Source organism: Schistocerca gregaria, chromosome 3 (assembly GCF_023897955.1).
Source record: "Schistocerca gregaria isolate iqSchGreg1 chromosome 3, iqSchGreg1.2, whole genome shotgun sequence".
Lineage (NCBI taxonomy): Eukaryota > Metazoa > Arthropoda > Insecta > Orthoptera > Acrididae > Schistocerca > Schistocerca gregaria.
In genome coordinates, this window is record NC_064922.1 from 112,380,117 (window position 1) to 112,398,388 (window position 18,272).

The 18,272-nt window shown below is 43.5% G+C and overlaps 1 protein-coding gene across 1 annotated transcript in view; it reads left to right on the forward strand.

The window, feature by feature from the left end:
• The first annotated feature begins 1,334 nt into the window (after nt 1–1,334).
• LOC126355272 (gamma-aminobutyric acid receptor alpha-like) overlaps nt 1,335–18,272 on the forward strand; it is a 250,968-nt gene continuing 234,030 nt past the window's right edge. The window contains exon 1 of the mRNA XM_050005560.1: nt 1,335–1,384. The gene's annotated coding sequence lies outside the window, so the exon portion shown is untranslated. The remainder of the gene's footprint in view (nt 1,385–18,272) is intronic.

Here is an 18,272-nt window from a genome sequence, read left to right on the forward strand (position 1 = left end):
ACCCTCTGCTATGTAGCTGACATTGATCTCAATTTCATATTCTCAAACCCTTCCTCTCCAGCACAGACTGAATATATTTCCTATCAGTTTCCAGATGGGGGTGATGTGGAGGGACGAGGGAAAGCCTGATGTACTTCCCAGAAAATAAAGGGGTAATTAATTGATCAACATAATTAATTAGTCAAATAAGTTAATATGAAAAGTGTGTTGGTATGGATGAGGGGGAATGGGGAAGGTTTCAGATTCCCAGAGGGGAGATGGTTCAAATGGCTCTGAACACTATGGGACTCTACATCTGTGGTCATCAGTCCCCTAGAACTTAGAACTGCTTAAACCTAACTAACCTAAGGACATCACACAGATCCATGCCCGAGGGAGGATTCGAACCTGCGACCGTAGCAGTCGCGCGGTTCCGGACTGAGCACATCGAACCGCTAGACCACCGCGGCTGGCCCAGAGGGGAGAAGGGATAGGGATAGGGGTTACTCAGACTGTCCCCAGGGGTCATAAATAAAAAAAGAACAATACGATATTTTTGGTTTTCAAGCCATGTCAAGTAGTTCACTTACCACGAGCATCCAGCAGAGGCCTCATCTGCCATTGTCAAATGAGTGACTCTTATCTAAATGGTGCTGCCGTGCTTATATAGCTGCACCACCAACAGTGACATCACTGGTGCCTAGTCCTGTGCCATATATGGCAATATTCTGATGGCACAACCTCAGTGTTCAGTTCAAATTCCCAGCGTAGCATCCCATGCTGTGCTGAGCTGCATGGGTTACCATCCAGGCCGCCATGATCTGTTGCAGTTTTTCGGGGTGCACTCAAAATCGTGATGCCAATTGAGGAGATACTAGACTGAATAGTAGCGGTTCCAGTCAAAAAAACCATCATAACGACTGGGAGAGCTGTCCTATCCACATTCTCAGCTGAGGATGACACGGCGGTCGGATGATCCTGATGGACCACTTGTAGCCTGACCACGGAGTGCTTTACAATTAGTTTATCATTAGTCATAGGATGTCAGCTTCGGAGTACATCTCGTAGATGTAGGTATCGTCTGCCACAGGAAGAGATATTTTCACCTTCCCATCCCCTACCACATGCAACCGCCCACAGCCGCAGCTGCCAGTGTAACGTGTTGCATACAGCCAGCCGCCCGTGTCACTTTGCAGACGAGCCCGAGTCGAGCAGCAGCAGCTGCGGCGTCGGCGGTGAGGCGGCCGCGATGGGGGAGGGCGCGCCGGCCCGGTGACATGAGGTGCGTGGCGGAGGGTGCGCGGCCGCCGCTGCCCCTGCTCCTGCTGCCCGCCTGCGCCGCCGTGGCCGCCGCCGCCGTCGCCGCCGCCAGCGCCACCGCCTCCGCCGCGCCCCCGCAGTCGCCGTGAGTAGCAGTTTTCTCTCTTTACACCTCGGGGGCTACGCCGAACGCGACACAGTTTTGTGTGATAGGTGGGGAAACCATACACTGACCAAAAAAAGGAAATTACGACCCTTGTAGCTATGGAGTCTTTTGCGATGAAGCCCTTGGCTGAAGAGTTCTTAGTTGCCACGGCAAAATCAGACAGCCCCTGATGACGATGATGGTGGCAGTCATCGAAAACTGGAATTTGATCTGAATATGAGGTGTTGTACTAAGTACACCACAGAGATAGGAAAGTATATTAGTGCAGCAGGAAGGATGATGATTCTAGCAACGATATGACTCTCGGATGGAGAAATAAACAGACATAAGCGACCCAAACACTGGAAAGTTGCTTAGGTCACACCAACATTCAAGAAAGGTAGTAGGAGTAATCCACTACATTACAGGTCCATATAGTTAACGTCGATATGCAGCAGGATTTTAGAACATATATTGTGTTCGAACATTATTAAGTACCTCGAAGGAAACGGTCTATTGACACACAGTCAACATGGGTTTAGAAAACATCGTACCTGTGAAACATAACTACCTCTTTAGTCACATGAAGTGCTGAGTGATAATGACAAGCGATTTCAGATCGATTCCGTATTCCTCAATTTCCGGAAGGCTTTTGACACTGTACCTGTAGTAAAATTGCATGCTTATGGAATATCGTCTCAGTTATGTGACTGGATTTGCGATTTCCTGTCAGAGAGGCCACAGTTCGGAGTAACTGACGGAAAGTCATCGAGTAAAACAGAAGTGATTTCTGGCGTTCCCCAAGGTAGCGTTATAGGCCCTTTGCTGTTCCTTATCAATATAAACGATTTGGGAGACGATCTGAGTAGCCGTCCGGTTGTTTGCCTATAACGCTGTCGTTCATCGATCAATAAAGTCATCAGAAGATAAAAACAAACTGCAAAACGATTTAGAAAAAAATATGTGAATGGTGCGAAAAGTGGCAGTTGACCCTAAATAACGAAACGTGTGAGGTCATCCACATGAGTGCGAAAAGGAACTCGTTAAACTTCGGTTACACGATAAATCAGTCTAATCTAAAAGACGTAAATTCAGCTGAATACCTAGGTGTTACAATTACGAAAAACTTAAATTGGAAATAACACACAGAAAATGTTGTAGGGAAGGCTAACCGAAGGCTGCGTTTTATTAGCACGACACTTAGAAAATGTAACAGACCTAAGGAGACTGCCTACACTACGCTTGTCCGTCCTCTTTTAGAATGTTGCTACGCGGTGTGGGATCCTTACCAGGTAGAACTGGCGAAGTACATCAAGAAATTTCAAAGAAAGGTACCACATTTTGTGTTATCGCGAAATATGGGAGAGATTGTCACAGAAATTAAACAGGATTTGGGCTGGAAATCATTAAAAGAAAGGCGTTTTTCGTAGCGACAGAATCTTCTCACGAAATTCCAATCAACAACTTTCCCGATGTATTGTTTGAGGCTTTCCCGGCGCTGCATCTGCTTGATAGGTTCCCGGGAATTACGACGGATAATATTGTAGAAACCACACAATATTTCAGCGAGACAACAGCCCGCTATCTTCACCTGAAGATGGCGGGCAGTTATCTCGCTGAAATATTCTGCGGTTTCTATATTATCCGGCGTAATTCCCGGGAACCTATCAAGCATCAACCAACTTTCTCCTCTGAATGCGAAAATATTTTGTTGACACCGACCTACATAGGGCGAAATAACCACTACGATGAAATAAGAGAAACGAGAGCTCGTACGGAAAGATATAGGTGTTCATTCTTTGTGCGTGCTATACGAGACTGGAATAATGAGAATTGTGAAGGTGCTTCGATGAACCCTCTCCCAGGCATTTCAACGTGGTTTGCAGAGTATGTAGACTTTGAAAAAGTGCAGATTGTTCTGATGAAGCTGGCTGACACTTGATGTGCCACTGCCATGAGCAGCTATAGAATATGGTTAAGGGAAGGTTAAATCACGAGTAGATGACCACATAATGGGAGTTCATGGCTTATCACAGAACATAGTGTGTAGTCACCGATCCGTGCAGCCGTGATGACATAGTACAATATTAGGCAGGCCAAAATACTGCAGACCACACTGTTCAGTGCAAGTCTTTTAACATATGCCTTCATGATGACCGCCTAAGCGTTCTCATGTTGGCCCAACGACATCTTCAATTACAACTGCAGTAGCTACTGGATGGTCGATACTGGAAAGTCCATCAATGGAAACATGTTCTCTTGTCAGATGATTTAGATTTTTTTGTTATTAGAGCCATTAAAAAAGTAACGCAACACTTTCTTTTATGAAAGCAGTTTAGTTTTATTCAGGATTCCAATAAACCATATTATTCCCCACTTCGTCAGCCATGAAAACATAACCTCCGTTCAGTAACCTCCGTTCAATGTGATGACCTTACGCAAGCTTACTGTGAGGTCCTGCATGCCTGTATGGTACCACTCAATGGTCTTGCTGCATCAATAGCCTCCCCATCATCCTTATAGTACTTGCCATGGAGTGCATCCTTTATTGAGCCAAACACATAGAGGACGCTCTTTATGGTCTTCTGTTGGGAGCGAGAATTTCAGTGGGCAAACAGCTTTAAGTTCGCCAACTTGTGGAAGAATGTCTCAGTGGCACCAACTGGGAGTCCAGTTGATCAGTGAGGTGTTTCGTTATGAGCCATCGATCATCCCGGTTGAGGGTGGGCGCACGTTCCAACATTGGAAGAATAACAGCTGTGTGCTGCTGGTGAGCATGCGGGAGATAGGACATGTCTGAGTGACCTTGATGCGATGATGACAGACGCCTCATCCAATGACTCACTGATCTTTCATTTATTTTCAGGACTCTGTACACATTCTGTAAACACCTATGAATATCTGGAATGCTCCCGTTTTCCGCCAAAAGAACCTAGATTACAGTTATCTGCTTGGAACTCACGTCCGTTACAGACCCTCCATTTTGAAGGCCGTGTATAGTGATGTCACCTATTGGAACGCCATGAAACTACAGGGATTGAAGCGTGAATGTTCCACGATGTCCCACAGCAAGTTCTGCATTTTTTCAACCGTACTGGTGGAAAAAAAGTTTGATACGTTATTCCTGCTACATCAGTTCGATGGTGATGGCCGAATGCACAGCCATAGAGTCAAAGGTTGCATTGTTCGAGGGACGGAGGCCATTACCGGCAGTATTAAGGTATTGTGAACTTTCAGCTGGGCTTCCACTGGACCTCTCGTAGTAACTGAAGCGCCATGACACCCGTGAATTAAATGAACTTTATTGTTGCCTTCCTTCGTCTGTCTATGCTTCATGTATTCCTCCATGACGATTGTATCACCCAGATGGTAACGATACGTGTCACAAAGCCAGTATCATGATCATTAATGACCTGATGACAATCTGCGCCTGATGTGAACCCGATAACGTGAGACACTGTCAAGAACCAGCTCCGCACGTCACAAAGCTTGAGCCCATTATTTTATGGGAATTGCATGACCTGTGGGTTGACTTCTACCTCCGGGATCCTGCAGAATGCCATGCAGAATCACTGCTACACTGTACTCCATATGTGGAGCAACAGGAGCCAGTCATAATGCCTTGACACACGTGTCCAATCACACTCTGCAAAAAATATTAAATCCCACAAAACACCACGCCGATACTGTGTAATGTAGCGTCCATCCCTGACAATAGACACTTCAATTCGACGAGGAGGGGACTTCGTAAGTCTCTTCACGAGTTCCGTTTTCATCTGCAAAGTCACTCAGTGCTCATTAAACCCCACAAAGCCACCAAATTTTGTGATATTGGTTAGCACGTTTCACCTGCTCTTGCAAGCAATCCCAAATGTTTTTCATGGGGTTAAGATCGGGTGTCAGAGAAGTCGAGGAGCGTTACCGTGCTTTAATGTTTGACAAAAAAAGAACATAGGCATGCAGCACTTGGAAGACGGGGAGTGTGTAGAAGAATTGCCAGTCTTGGTTCCAGATAGTGCTGAATTAAATACTCTGGCTCATATTCACGATAACATGAACGAGTGTGCCCAAGTCATGCTACGGAATGTTGTTGTTGTTGTTGTTGTTGTTGTTGTCTTCAGTCCTGAGACTGGTTTGATGCAGCTCTCCATGCTACTCTATCCTGTGCAAGCTGCTTCATCTCCCAGTACCTACTGCAACCTACATCCTTCTGAATCTGCTTAGTGTACTCATCTCTCGGTCTCCCTCTACGATTTTTACCCTCCACGCTGCCCTCCAATGCTAAATTTGTGATCCCTTGATGCTTCAAAACATGTCCTACCAACCGATCCCTTCTTCTAGTCAAGTTGTGCCACAAACTTCTCTTCTCCCCAATCCTATTCAATACCTCCTCATTAGTTACGTGATCTATCCACCTTATCTTCAGTATTCTTCTGTAGCACCACATTTCGAAAGCTTCTATTCTCTTCTTGTCCAAACTATTTATCGTCCATGTTTCACTTCCATACATGGCTACACTCCAAACAAATACTTTCAGAAACGACTTCCTGATACATAAATCTATATTCGATGTTAACAAATTTCTCTTCTTCAGAAACGCTTTCCTTGCCATTGCCAGTCTACATTTTATATCCTCTCTACTTCGACCATCATCAGTTATTTTACTTCCTAAATAGCAAAACTCCTTTACTACTTTAAGTGTCTCATTTCCTAATCTAATTCCCTCAGCATCACCCGATTTAATTTGACTACATTCCATTATCCTCGTTTTGCTTTTGTTAATGTTCATCTTATATCCTCCTTTCAAGACACTGTCCATTCCGTTCAACTGCTCTTCCAAGTCCTTTGCCGTCTCTGACAGAATTACAATGTCATCGGCGAACCTCAAAGTTTTTACTTCGTCTCCATGAATTTTGATTCCTACTCCAAATTTTTCTTTTGTTTCCTTTACTGCTTGCTCAATATACAGATTGAATAACATCGGGGAGAGGCTACAACCCTGTCTCACTCCTTTCCCAACCACTGCTTCCCTTTCATGCCCCTCGACTCTTATTACTGCCATCTGGTTTCTGTACAAATTATAAATAGCCTTTCGCTCCCTGTATTTTACCCCTGTCACCTTTAGAATTTGAAAAAGAGTATTCCAGTCAACATTGTCAAAAGCTTTCTCTAAGTCTACAAATGCTAGAAATGTACGTTTGCCTTTTCTTAATCTTTCTTCTAAGATAAGTCGTAAGGTCAGTATTGCTTCACGTGTTCCAACATTTCGACGGAATCCAAACTGATCCTCCCCGAGGTCTGCATCTACCAGTTTTTCCATTCGTCTGTAAAGAATTCGCGTTAGTATTTTGCAGCCGTGGCTTATTAAACTGATAGTTCGGTAATTTTCACATCTGTCAGCACCTGCTTTCTTTGGGATTGGAATTATTATATTCTTCTTGAAGTCTGAGGGTATTTCGCCTGTCTCATACATCTTGCTCACCAGCTGGTAGAGTTTTGTCAGGACTGGTTCTCCCAAGGCCGTCAGTAGTTCTAATGGAATGTTGTCTACTCCTGGGGCCTTGTTTCGACTCAGGTCTTTCAGTGCTCTGTCAAACTCTTCACGCAGTATCGTATCTCCCATTTCGTCTTCATCTACATCCTCTTCCACTTCCATAATACTGTCCCCAAGTACATCGCCCTTGTATAAACCTTCTATATACTCCTTCCACCTTTCTGCCTTCCCTTCCTTGCTTGAAACTGGGCTGCCATCTGAGCTCTTGATATTCATACACATGGTTCTCTTCTCTCCAAAGGTCTCTTTAATTTTCCTGTAGGCAGTATCTATCTTACCCCTAGTGAGATAAGCTTCTACATCCTTACATTTGTCCTCTAGCCATCCCTGTTTAGCCATTTTGCACTTCCTGTCGATCTCATTTTTGAGACGTTTGTATTCCTTTTTGCCTGTTTCATTTACTACATTTTTATATTTTCGCCTTTCATCAATTAAATTCAATATTTCTTCTGTTACCCAAGGATTTCTAGCAGCCCTCGTCTTTGTACCTACTTTATCCTCTGCTGCCTTCACTACTTCATCCCTCAGAGCTACCCATTCTTCTTCTACTGTATTTCTTTCCCCTATTCCTGTCATTTGTTCCCTTATACTCTCCCTGAAACTCTGTACAACCTCTGGTTCTTTCAGTTTATCCAGGTCCCATCTCCTTAATTTCCCACATTTTTGCAGTTTCTTCAGTTTTAATCTACAGGTCATAACCAATAGATTGTGGTCAGAGTACACATCTGCCCCTGGAAATGTCTTACAATTTAAAACCTGGTTCCTAAATCTCTGTCTTACCATTATATAATCTATCTGATACCTTTTAGTATCTCCAGGGTTCTTCCACGTATACAACCTTCTTTCATGATTCTTGAACCAAGTGTTAGCTATGATTAAGTTGTGCTCTGTGCAAAATTCTACTAGGCGGCTTCCTCTTTCATTTCTTAGCCCCAATCCATATTCACCTACTATGTTTCCTTCTCTCCCTTTTCCTACACTCGAATTCCAGTCACCCATTACTATTAAATTTTCGTCTCCCTTCACTATCTGAATAATTTCTCTTATTTCATCGTACATTTCTTCAATTTCTTCATCATCTGCAGAGCTAGTTGGCATATAAACTTGTACTACTGTAGTAGGTGTGGGCTTCGTATCTATCTTGGCCACAATAATGCGTTCACTATGCTTTTGTAGTAGCTTACCAGCATTCCTATTTTCCTATTCATTATTAAACCTACTCCTGCACTACCCCTATTTGATTTTGTACTTATAACCCTGTAGTCACCTGACCAGAAGTCTTGTTCCTCCTGCCACCGAATTTCACTAATTCCCACTATATCTAACGTTAACCTATCCATTTCCCTTTTTAAATTTTCTAATCTACCTGCCCGATTAAGGGATCTGACGTTCCACGCTCCGATCCGTAGAATGCCAGTTTTCTTTCTCCTGATAACGACATCCTCCTGAGTAGTCCCCGCCCGGAGATCCGAATGGGGGACTATTTTACCTCCGGAATATTTTACCCAAGAGGATGCCATCATCATTTAATCATACAGTAAAGCTGCATGTCCTCGGGAAAAATTACGGCTGTAGTTTCCCCTTGCTTTCAGCCGTTCGCAGTACCAGCACAGCAAGGCCGTTTTGGTTAATGTTTCAAGGCCAGATCAGTCAATCATCCAGACTGTTGCCCCTGCAACTACTGAAAAGGCTGCTGCCCCTCTTCAGGAACCACACGTTTGTCTGGCCTCTCAACAGATACCCCTCCATTGTGGTTGCACCTATGGTACGGCCATCTGTATCGCTGAGGCACGCAAGCCTCCCCACCAACGGCAAGGTCCATGGTTCATGGGGGGAGGATGCTACGGAAGACACCGCCAAAATATCAGAGGACCACCTCCAGCCGGAATTAGACCCTCCACACACATTGTTCAAGCTCCCACACTGTAAGAGATCCCACCGTGATCCTAACTGTCGGTGATCGGACCATAGGGTCATTTAGCCATGGTCGTGTAGAAAACTAAACTGTAGCCTAACTGTACAATAGTGGAACAGTAATTACGTACTTTAAAATTATCCATAAGAGATGGGAAGGTACTTCTAAAATAAAAGATTACGTCCTTTAAAGTAATTCACTGGTTTTCAAAAAATGGAAAAGATGCCTAACCGTATCACAAATATTCATTTGATGATACTGGCAAACTTTCAAATCCATTCAATCCAAAAAGACCATGATCGATTCGACACACCCATTCCAACAAAGTATTTCTCTCAGCGTGCTAATAAACCCATTACAATTCACCTTCTCGTATTTCTGGCTCAGAGCTCTTCCGTTACATGTTCACGCGAGCACGTTTGCGTCACTAATGCGGCGTGCGTTCCGTGCTAACTAGGATTGTCGTAGCTACACGACAATGCCATGTCAGCTGAAAAAACGCAGGAGACGGCAGAAAGCACTAGAAGCTAAAAGTCGTGTCACACGGGGCGATTTTTGTCGTTGCCGCTTTAATAACAGCGAGTAATCGCTGCATGGGACAACGTAATCGCTGCTACTGACTCGTGTAGCAGGTATTAAAAACTAGCGGTGACTGGATTTAAAATGTGTGGCGGTCACGTGACCTGGTCGCTAATTCACAGATCTGTTGTCGCCCCGTGTGCCACATCAAAACCAGCTGGAAAATGTGCTCAATTGGTCAGTCAAGGACTGGTTGATATTCCTGGATAATTGACGGGAATCTGGGGCACGAACAAAGACAAATACATGAAGCAGAATGAGTGCTAAAATACTTGTAACAGGTGAATTGTAGAACCAAATGAAATTGGACTGAACGTTCCCTCTGAGGAACATTTGACACGAAAATTAAGAACATTAAGGGAACATACGGAAATAAATTAAGCACCGTGAATAAATCCTTGAGAAGTGGTAAGGGAGTTGAAGAAGTCTATAAATTCAAGTTATTTTAGTTTAACGAAGTCGTGCCTCTTTTTTTTTTAGGTATGCCACGAGATAGGTACTGCCTAGTACGGAACTCTGAATGAATACTGAAAAGATACAGGCTATCACCGCTTGCCAATCTACTAAAAGCGATTTCTAGCTTGTTCTTACATGGAATAGCGCCTCTCTTCAGTGTGCCTTTTTTCGTAAAGCGGGGAGATTTTCAGTGGCGTGGTTTAATCTACTTCCTCCAACAAGAATGTTCATTCACTTTATGGAGACATCTTTTCTGCAGTCACAACAAACACAAGCACTGTCGGAAAACGAACGATGTTTCTCGACTGGATAAGCTGTAGTGGAACAAGCCGCAATAAATATTTGTTTGCTTTCAGGATTACTGAGCTATTAATTAAAAATATTTTTGGAAGGTGACTATCAACAGCCGTCAAGCAATGTACACTACTGGCCATTACAATTGCTAGACCACGAAGATGACATGCTACTGACGAGAAAATTAACCGATAGGGAGAAGATGCTGTGATATGCGGATGATTAGCTTTTCAGAGCATTCACACAAGGTTGGCGCCGGTGGCGACACCTCCAACGTGCTGATATGAGGAAAGATTCAAAACGATTTCTCATACACAAACAGCCGTTGGCCGGCGATGCCTGGTGAAACGTAGTGATGCCTCGTGTAAGGAGGGGAAATGCGTACCATCACGTTTCCGAATTTCATAAAGCATATCGCGATTGCAGTTTATCGTATCGCTACGAAGCTACTCGGGTTGGTCGAGATGCAATGACTGTTAGCAGAATATGGAATCGGTGGGTCCAGGATTTTAATACGGAACGCCGTGCTGGATCCCAATGACCTCGTATCACTAGAAGTCGAGATGAAAGGCATCTTTTCAGCATGGCTGTAGCGCATCGTGCAGCCACGTCTCGATCCCTGAGTCAACAGATGGCGACGTTTGCAAAACAACAACCATCTGCACGAACAATTCGACGACGTTTGCAGCAGCATGGACTATCAGCTCGGGTACCATGGCTGCGGTTACCCTTGACGCTGCATCACAGACGGTAGCGCCTGCGATGGTGTTGTCAACGACGAACCTTGGTGCACGAATGACAAAGCGTCATTCTTTCGGATGAATCCAGGTTATTTTTACAGCATCATAATGGTCGTATCCGTGTCTGGCGACATCGCGGTGAACGCACATTGGAAGTGTGCATTCGTCATCGCCATACTGGCGTATCACACGGCGTGATGGTATGGGGTGCCATTGTTTACACGTCTCGGTCACCTCTTCTTTGAACTGAGGGCACTTTGAACAGTGGACATTACATTTCAGATGTGTTAAGGCCCATGGCTCTATCGTTTCTTTGATAGACCCTACATTTCAGCAGGATAATGCACGACCGCATGTTGCAGGTCCTGTACGGGCCTTTGTGGATACAGAATATGTTCTACTGCTTCCCTCGGCACCACATTCTCCAAATCTCTCACCATTTGAAAACGTCTGGTTAATGGTGGCCGAGCAAGTGGCTCGTCACAATACGCCAGTCACTGATCTTGATGAACTGTGGTATCGTGTTGAAGTTGCATGGGCAGCTGTACCTGTAAACGCCATCCAAGCTCTGTTTGACTCAATGCCCAGGCGTTTCAAGGTACTGATTTCTCACGATGTATGCTCCCAAATTGCGTGAAAGTTTAATCACGTGTCAGTTCTAGTATAATTCATTTGTCCAATGAATACCCGTTTATCATCTGCATTTCTTCTTGGTGTAGCAATTTTAATGGCCTATAGTGTATAAAGCACATGTTTGCCCTTCACATGCTTTTATTTTAAACTCATATATCGACCGGTTTTAGTCACAGACCGTCTTCAAGGCTTGGGGTTAAAACTAAGCCACAACATCACATCTGTCATTACTTAAATAATGGCGACATCTCATGTGTAGAGCGTGTCATGAATTCTAGTCGACGGCATAAGAGTTTTAGAAGCAAACATACGAATAACAAGCGTACACAGATGTCTGCTGTCACACTAAAACACATAAAAATCTTCTACCCAGCAACCTATGCCGAAGGTCAGATATGATACACGATACTGAAATATGAACCACATGTTTTTTCATTATTTCCTGAAAAAGATGGCAGGTCAGCTGGTAAGCGATACCTTCTTTACACATGTACTGCAGTTTTTCAGAGCTCTTCCGGTAAGTTAAAGTCTGTGATTAGCGTTCCGTGTTATTGTGTTCATATATGTACCCTATTTAAGTCCCTTTGTAGAATTACCTATAAATATTTAAGAAGGGTAATGTTATCTAAAGGTCTACGTAGTGTAATCAGAAAATGGTAGATTCTCATTCAAAATTAGGTGTGCATTATATTTTAGTGTTCCACTTATAAACAAACAAACAAGAAATTAAATAAAAAAGAAAGTACTAACAACACAAAGACACTCTACGATGAAAGATACCACAGTAGATATTGTGAGGAAAAGAGAACTTACAAACATATATAATATTTCTCAATTCAGCGTCCCTTTTTTCAACACTTACTAATCGTACTGGGATTAAAGAGGAATCGTTTGGATAATATTTTAACCGACTTCGTACACTGCATACCGTTTTTGCGCTTAAACTTAATATTTTTTGAAAATTTTAACATAAAAGAGACTTCTAACTACCACAGCCAAAATAGCATAATGAACGCCCAACTTCGTACCTATATTTTATGAAGCTAACTTATTAACTAGGTACAAGTTACCTTATTACAAATACCATTTTATTTCTGTTAAAATACTTATTAACTGGATAATTTGTATGCAGCACTGTCATACATAACCGTTACAACTGCGTTAGTCCATTACCTCTGTCGGGTCGTACATGTTTACTTTTCCAAACAAATATATTTTCCGAAACGACCAACATTTTTTGTCATTGTTGCCTTGAATTCTGATTTACCTACTGCCACTACGCCCTAAGTTCCTCACATAAAGTATAAAGTGGAATTAAAATTTCAAAAAAGAGTTAGAGGTTATTGTGGCCTAAGTTATATACCAGGCAAGAAGCGAATACAACTTTCTTACCTATAAATTTCGCGTTTATTTACTTCTTTGTGTTGTACATTCACGTACCTCACTAACCTTATCTTCATCAACATTCAAACGTAAATATTGCGATCTAAAGTTAGAAATTACAAGCTACAATGCACGGAGCGTGAGTAGAAAGATATATTTTAAATTCGTGATTATTGTTTTAATATTATTGTGCCTATTTGCGACTCAGCATCTCCGCTATAAGGTGAGTAGCAACTTTCCTTCTTAATATTGTTCCATTCCATCCTGGATTTTCGGTTGTTTGGTTATTTTTTAACGTATTTAGTTTTTTTTAAAGATGTGTTCTCATCATTCCCACAACTACCGTCATCCAACCGACTAAACTTATTTCAAACGCTGTCATTATTTAAAACTATAAAAGTGCGGATGTTACGCTCGGGCCCCTGCTACCCAACGATAATAACTTAGAAAATTTCAGTTATACACAAAGCTGAGGATTAAAAATTTAGTCCTGGGTAATCAAACACATACTGGTCCTCGATAGCGTAAAGGTAGAAACAGAGTGGAAAATTTATCACAAGTAATGCGATCATCATCCGAAATTAATGTAGAACTACTATATTATCAGCAGTTTTAATTCCTTAAAAAATACAAATATTAATCCAAATATGCATTATTTTCCGATTCCAAGCTTAAGAAACAATTTTCATAAGAAAATGAAACCAGGAGTTCGTAGTCGGTGCTGCACATTTTAAGATAAACTTGCAGTGGTAAAAGCCCATAAATTTATAGTTTAGACAACTCTGTAAGTATATTTTGGTCCTACTTCCAAATTCAGCTGATGACAGTACAGTGAAGCCAATGGCTACTGAACAGTGCGCTAGAAACGAACACATTTAGTAGCTCCAAGAACCAGAAAATTCAAGTGCAAGTCGTAATTCATCGAAAGTACCCTGTTTTCTTTAGAAACGCATTATTTTCTTCTGTCATAAAAGCGCAGACGAAGCGTCTCACTGGCCATTCAAACACTTTCAGAGAGCCTTTAACCGCCATTTCTTTTCAAAGCTTTTAACTATGTTGACTACAGGAACGTCTTCGTCTTACTTCAGTGCGCGAAAACTTATGTGTTTCCCCTTCGAATTGTAGTTAAATCGCCATGCAACCATCAGGTCTGAAAATGTAATATTTCGTTCTGAATCATCAATTTGTCGACTGATTTGACATGCATCTCCATTTCTCGTAGGTCGTGTCATTTGGTGTTCTACACTTTCTAACTGTTGTCTCTCTTTGCAAATTTTGTGCTAGAAGTGACAAGTTGATGGGGTAGCACGTATCCCACTCATATGTGCTATTAGTATAATATTTCTCTTTTTTCAGTAGTTCCTCGCTCAAAGAGCTTGTTATATTTAATAGAACGTCTGAAATTACGTCGCAATATTGCAATAATTGAAGAGGTTGAAGGAGAAAGGAGACGTCGACGAGAAAGTGTGTTCATTACAAACGATGAGGCTCGACCACATACTATCGATGTATATACCCCGTAGCATACCTCACAGTGCAGCGCTGAGGATGACTTGTACCCCTGCCAGTTTACCTTAAAATGTGCAGCACCGACTAAGAACTCCGGGCTGCAAATTTATTGCAAAAATTTCTACTGTATACTGGCCTTCGATAGTTCAAAGGCATCTAAGCCGCTCTCTCTTTTCCTCATTCTCTCTCTCTTTCTCTCTCTCTCTCTCTCTCTCTCTCTCTCTCTCTCCCACTCTGACCCCGTTACAGACACATATGTACGGCCCCACACGCACCACACAACACACACACCACACACACACACACACACACACACACACACACACACACACACACACACACACACACACACACAGATAGTAGTACCAAGGTCTTCACCACGTTATGTGGGACTGGTTCTTAAAACAGGAATAACCCTCGTCATAATACACTGAAGAGTCAAAGAAACAGGTAAACTTGACTAATATCGTATAGGGCCCCCCGGGGGCACGAAGAAGTGCCGCAACATGACGTAACATTAACTCTACTAATGTCTGAAGTAGTGCTGGAGGGAGCTGACACCATGAATTCTGCAGGGCTGTCCATAAATCCGTTAGGGTACTAGGGGTTGGAGAACTGTTCTGAACAGCATGCTGCAAGGCATCCCAGATATGCTGAATAATGTTCACGTCTGGGGAGTTTGGTAGCCAGAAGAAATGTTTAAACACAGAAGATTGTTCCTGGAGCCACTATGTAGCATTTCTGGACGTGTGGGCGGTTGCACTGTCCTGCTGGAATTTCCCAAGTCCGCAGGAATGCACAATGGACATGAGTGGATGCAGGTGGTCACATAGGATGCTTACATGCGTGTCACCCCTGAGTCGTATCTAGGCGTATCGCGGGTCCCATATCGCTCAGCACCATTACAGTGCCTCCTCCAGCTTGAGCACTCCTCTGCTGATATGCCGCGTTCATGGATTCATGAGATTGTCTCCATACTCTTACACGTCTATCCATTCGATACAATTTGGAACGAGACTCGTCCTACCAGGCAACATTTTTTCCAATCATCGACAGTCCAATGTCGGAGTTGATAGGACTAGGCGATGAGTAAAGCTTTGTGTCGTGAGCTCATCAAGGGTACACGAGTGGGCCTTCGGCTTCGAAAGTCAATATCGACGATGTTACGTTGAATGGTTGGCACGCTGACACTTAGTGATGGCCCAGCATTGAAATCTACAGCCATCTGCGGAAGGGTTGCCCTTCTGTCACGTTGAACGATTCGTTGTTGGTCCAGTTTGTGCAGGATCTTTTTCCGGCCGCAGCGATGTCGGAGACTTGTTGTTTCACCGGATTCTTGATATTCACGGTACACTCGTGAAATGGTCGTACGAGAAAATGAGCAGCTCATCGCTAGCTCGGAGATACTGTGTACCATCGTTCGTACGTCGACTGTAAGAACACTTTCAAACTCACTTAAATCTTGATAACCTGCCGTTGTAGCAGCAATAAGCGATCTAACAACTGCGCCAAACGCATGTTTTCTTTTATTGGCGTTGGCGACCACAGCGTGGCTTAAATTTATTTCATAATTCACCTACATCGCCAGTAAACTATCTGATATGTGAGCAGACAAATTACAGATCGCACCCTTCTTTCCGTAAGTATGTCAGGCACTTTTGCCTATCTCAGTTAGTCATATTATAGCCATTAATATTATTCTCATTAGGCCACCATTTAAACACGTACATCGCCTTCCATGGCTCCACAGTTTGCTTGTTGCTGCTGGCTGCTTAGGCTGGTTGGTAAGACACTTTGATAGTGGTCACCGTCGATACTAAACCTTACTTATCGATCCTTTTACGTAAATTGCTGCTTGCTCAAATTTCAAGTATCCACACCACCTGTCACGGCTTCTAAACCTTACTTATCGATCCTTTTACGTAAATTGCTGCTTGCTCAAATTTCAAGTATCCACACCACCTGTCACGGCTTCTTTATATGTTACTTGTCGATACGTGTCACATACATACGAAAACGCGTATATCTGCCGCAAGTTTGCTGTGCATCACCGTACCAGGTTCGAAGAAACATTTTACTTCTTCGAAATCGAAAGGGGTGGAAGAACCACCTACAGCAGATATGACAGACTTCACTCTACCGTGACCCCTCTGCGTACTTCAAACGCGAGCAACCGCGCTACGCCCGCCGCTGTGCTGGCATCGACAACTTCTTCCCGCACTTCCAGTGATCGCCGAACCCCCGACCTGCCGCAGCTCCCTGCGCCCGCAACTTCTTTCGGACCCGTCCGCTCGCTGGTCGCTTGATCGTTCCTGACAGCCCATCCTGCCACAGAGCTTTGCAGCAAGTTTCGCATCGGACAGTTCCATCGCTCTCACGTACTTATTCTGCTGCTGCCTGACGAAAATGCGACGAGACAACTTTGCTACCCAGTTTCTACGTTCACCGTTATTGACTGATTCGCTCTTTCGACATGATTCCATTTCTCTCAGCGTGTGAGACAGCTGTCACTCTTTCACAGCACAGGACGACTTAGTATCTCAGATACTGGTCGAGTGCTTTCTTGCATTTATTTTGCGTCCTACAGCCCGTATTCAGTACAAATTATACAGTGCAAAAATGAACTTTTTGGAAACTCCGTAATTAACTCCCGCTGCGAAACAGAAGTTTGAAAGCATACAACGTTCCTCTGTAATGCTGCAGGAGGTGCCCTCGCTCTCTTCAAACAGTAAGGTGTGGATACATGCCACGAAAGTTGTGTTGATGATATCACACTGGCACCAAATTTCACCACAATTGGACGTGTCACACGACAGAAAGGCCATCTCGCTAGATCTCACCTACATTTCATCACTTCTTTGGACGTCTTCGCGATCGAGCCTAGAAACACGAAGCCCAGAACAGAAATCACGCAGTTTTCTTAACGGTGGCCGATTAAAACGTTTCAGACACATGACCGCTCATAATCGATACGAAGGGTATGGCGTAAAGGGCGTCAATGAAACCACATCTTCCGTCGAGGCGTTGATTTCCACACATTTTGTGGTCGAAAAAGACAGTTCGCTATGCTGTGAGCAACAGGCCGACTTTCCTGATAGTCTTGGACGCTGCTCACTCACCACGGACGCTTCGGACCCTCTCTAAGGACATGGCGGGATCATCGAGGTGTGCGACGTTGACACATATGTGAACAAAAGGGCAAAGGATGCCTCTTAAACCCCGCAATTCGGCAATACTGTCAGTGACCCTCTTCCGCCTCTTCCCCCCCACCCCCCCCCCCCCCCCCCCCCGCCACCGCTATTGTTGGGCACTTTAAAAATTTATCTGTTCAGAGAATATCCGTAAGAGAGTCCTGGCCACTTGCTAGCAGTAATGCTGGAGCTAGGACTGCAATAATTTCAAAAATACCGGGAATCCGATATATCGATATTCACGAACATATCAACTGCCGCTGCCATATAGGAAAAAAACAATCGCTGTAAAGATTTATCGGCCGAAAAATATCGAAATACCTGCCTATAAAAGTATTTGTTGCACATTATAAGCATAGTGTCAGTCTTAGAGCTCTGTATCTATGTACTACTATGATTGGGCATTTAAAGAGATGGGACCTGGATAAACTAAAAGAACCAGAGGTTGTAGAGACATTCACAGAGAACATTAGGGAATGAATGAAAGAACGGGGGAAAGTAAAACAGTAGAAGAAGAATGGGTAGCTTTGAGAGGTGAAACAGTAAAGGCAGCAGAGGATCAAGTAGGTAAAAAGACGAGGGTTAGTAGAAATCCTTGGGTAGCAGAAAGTACATTGAATTTAATTGATGAAAG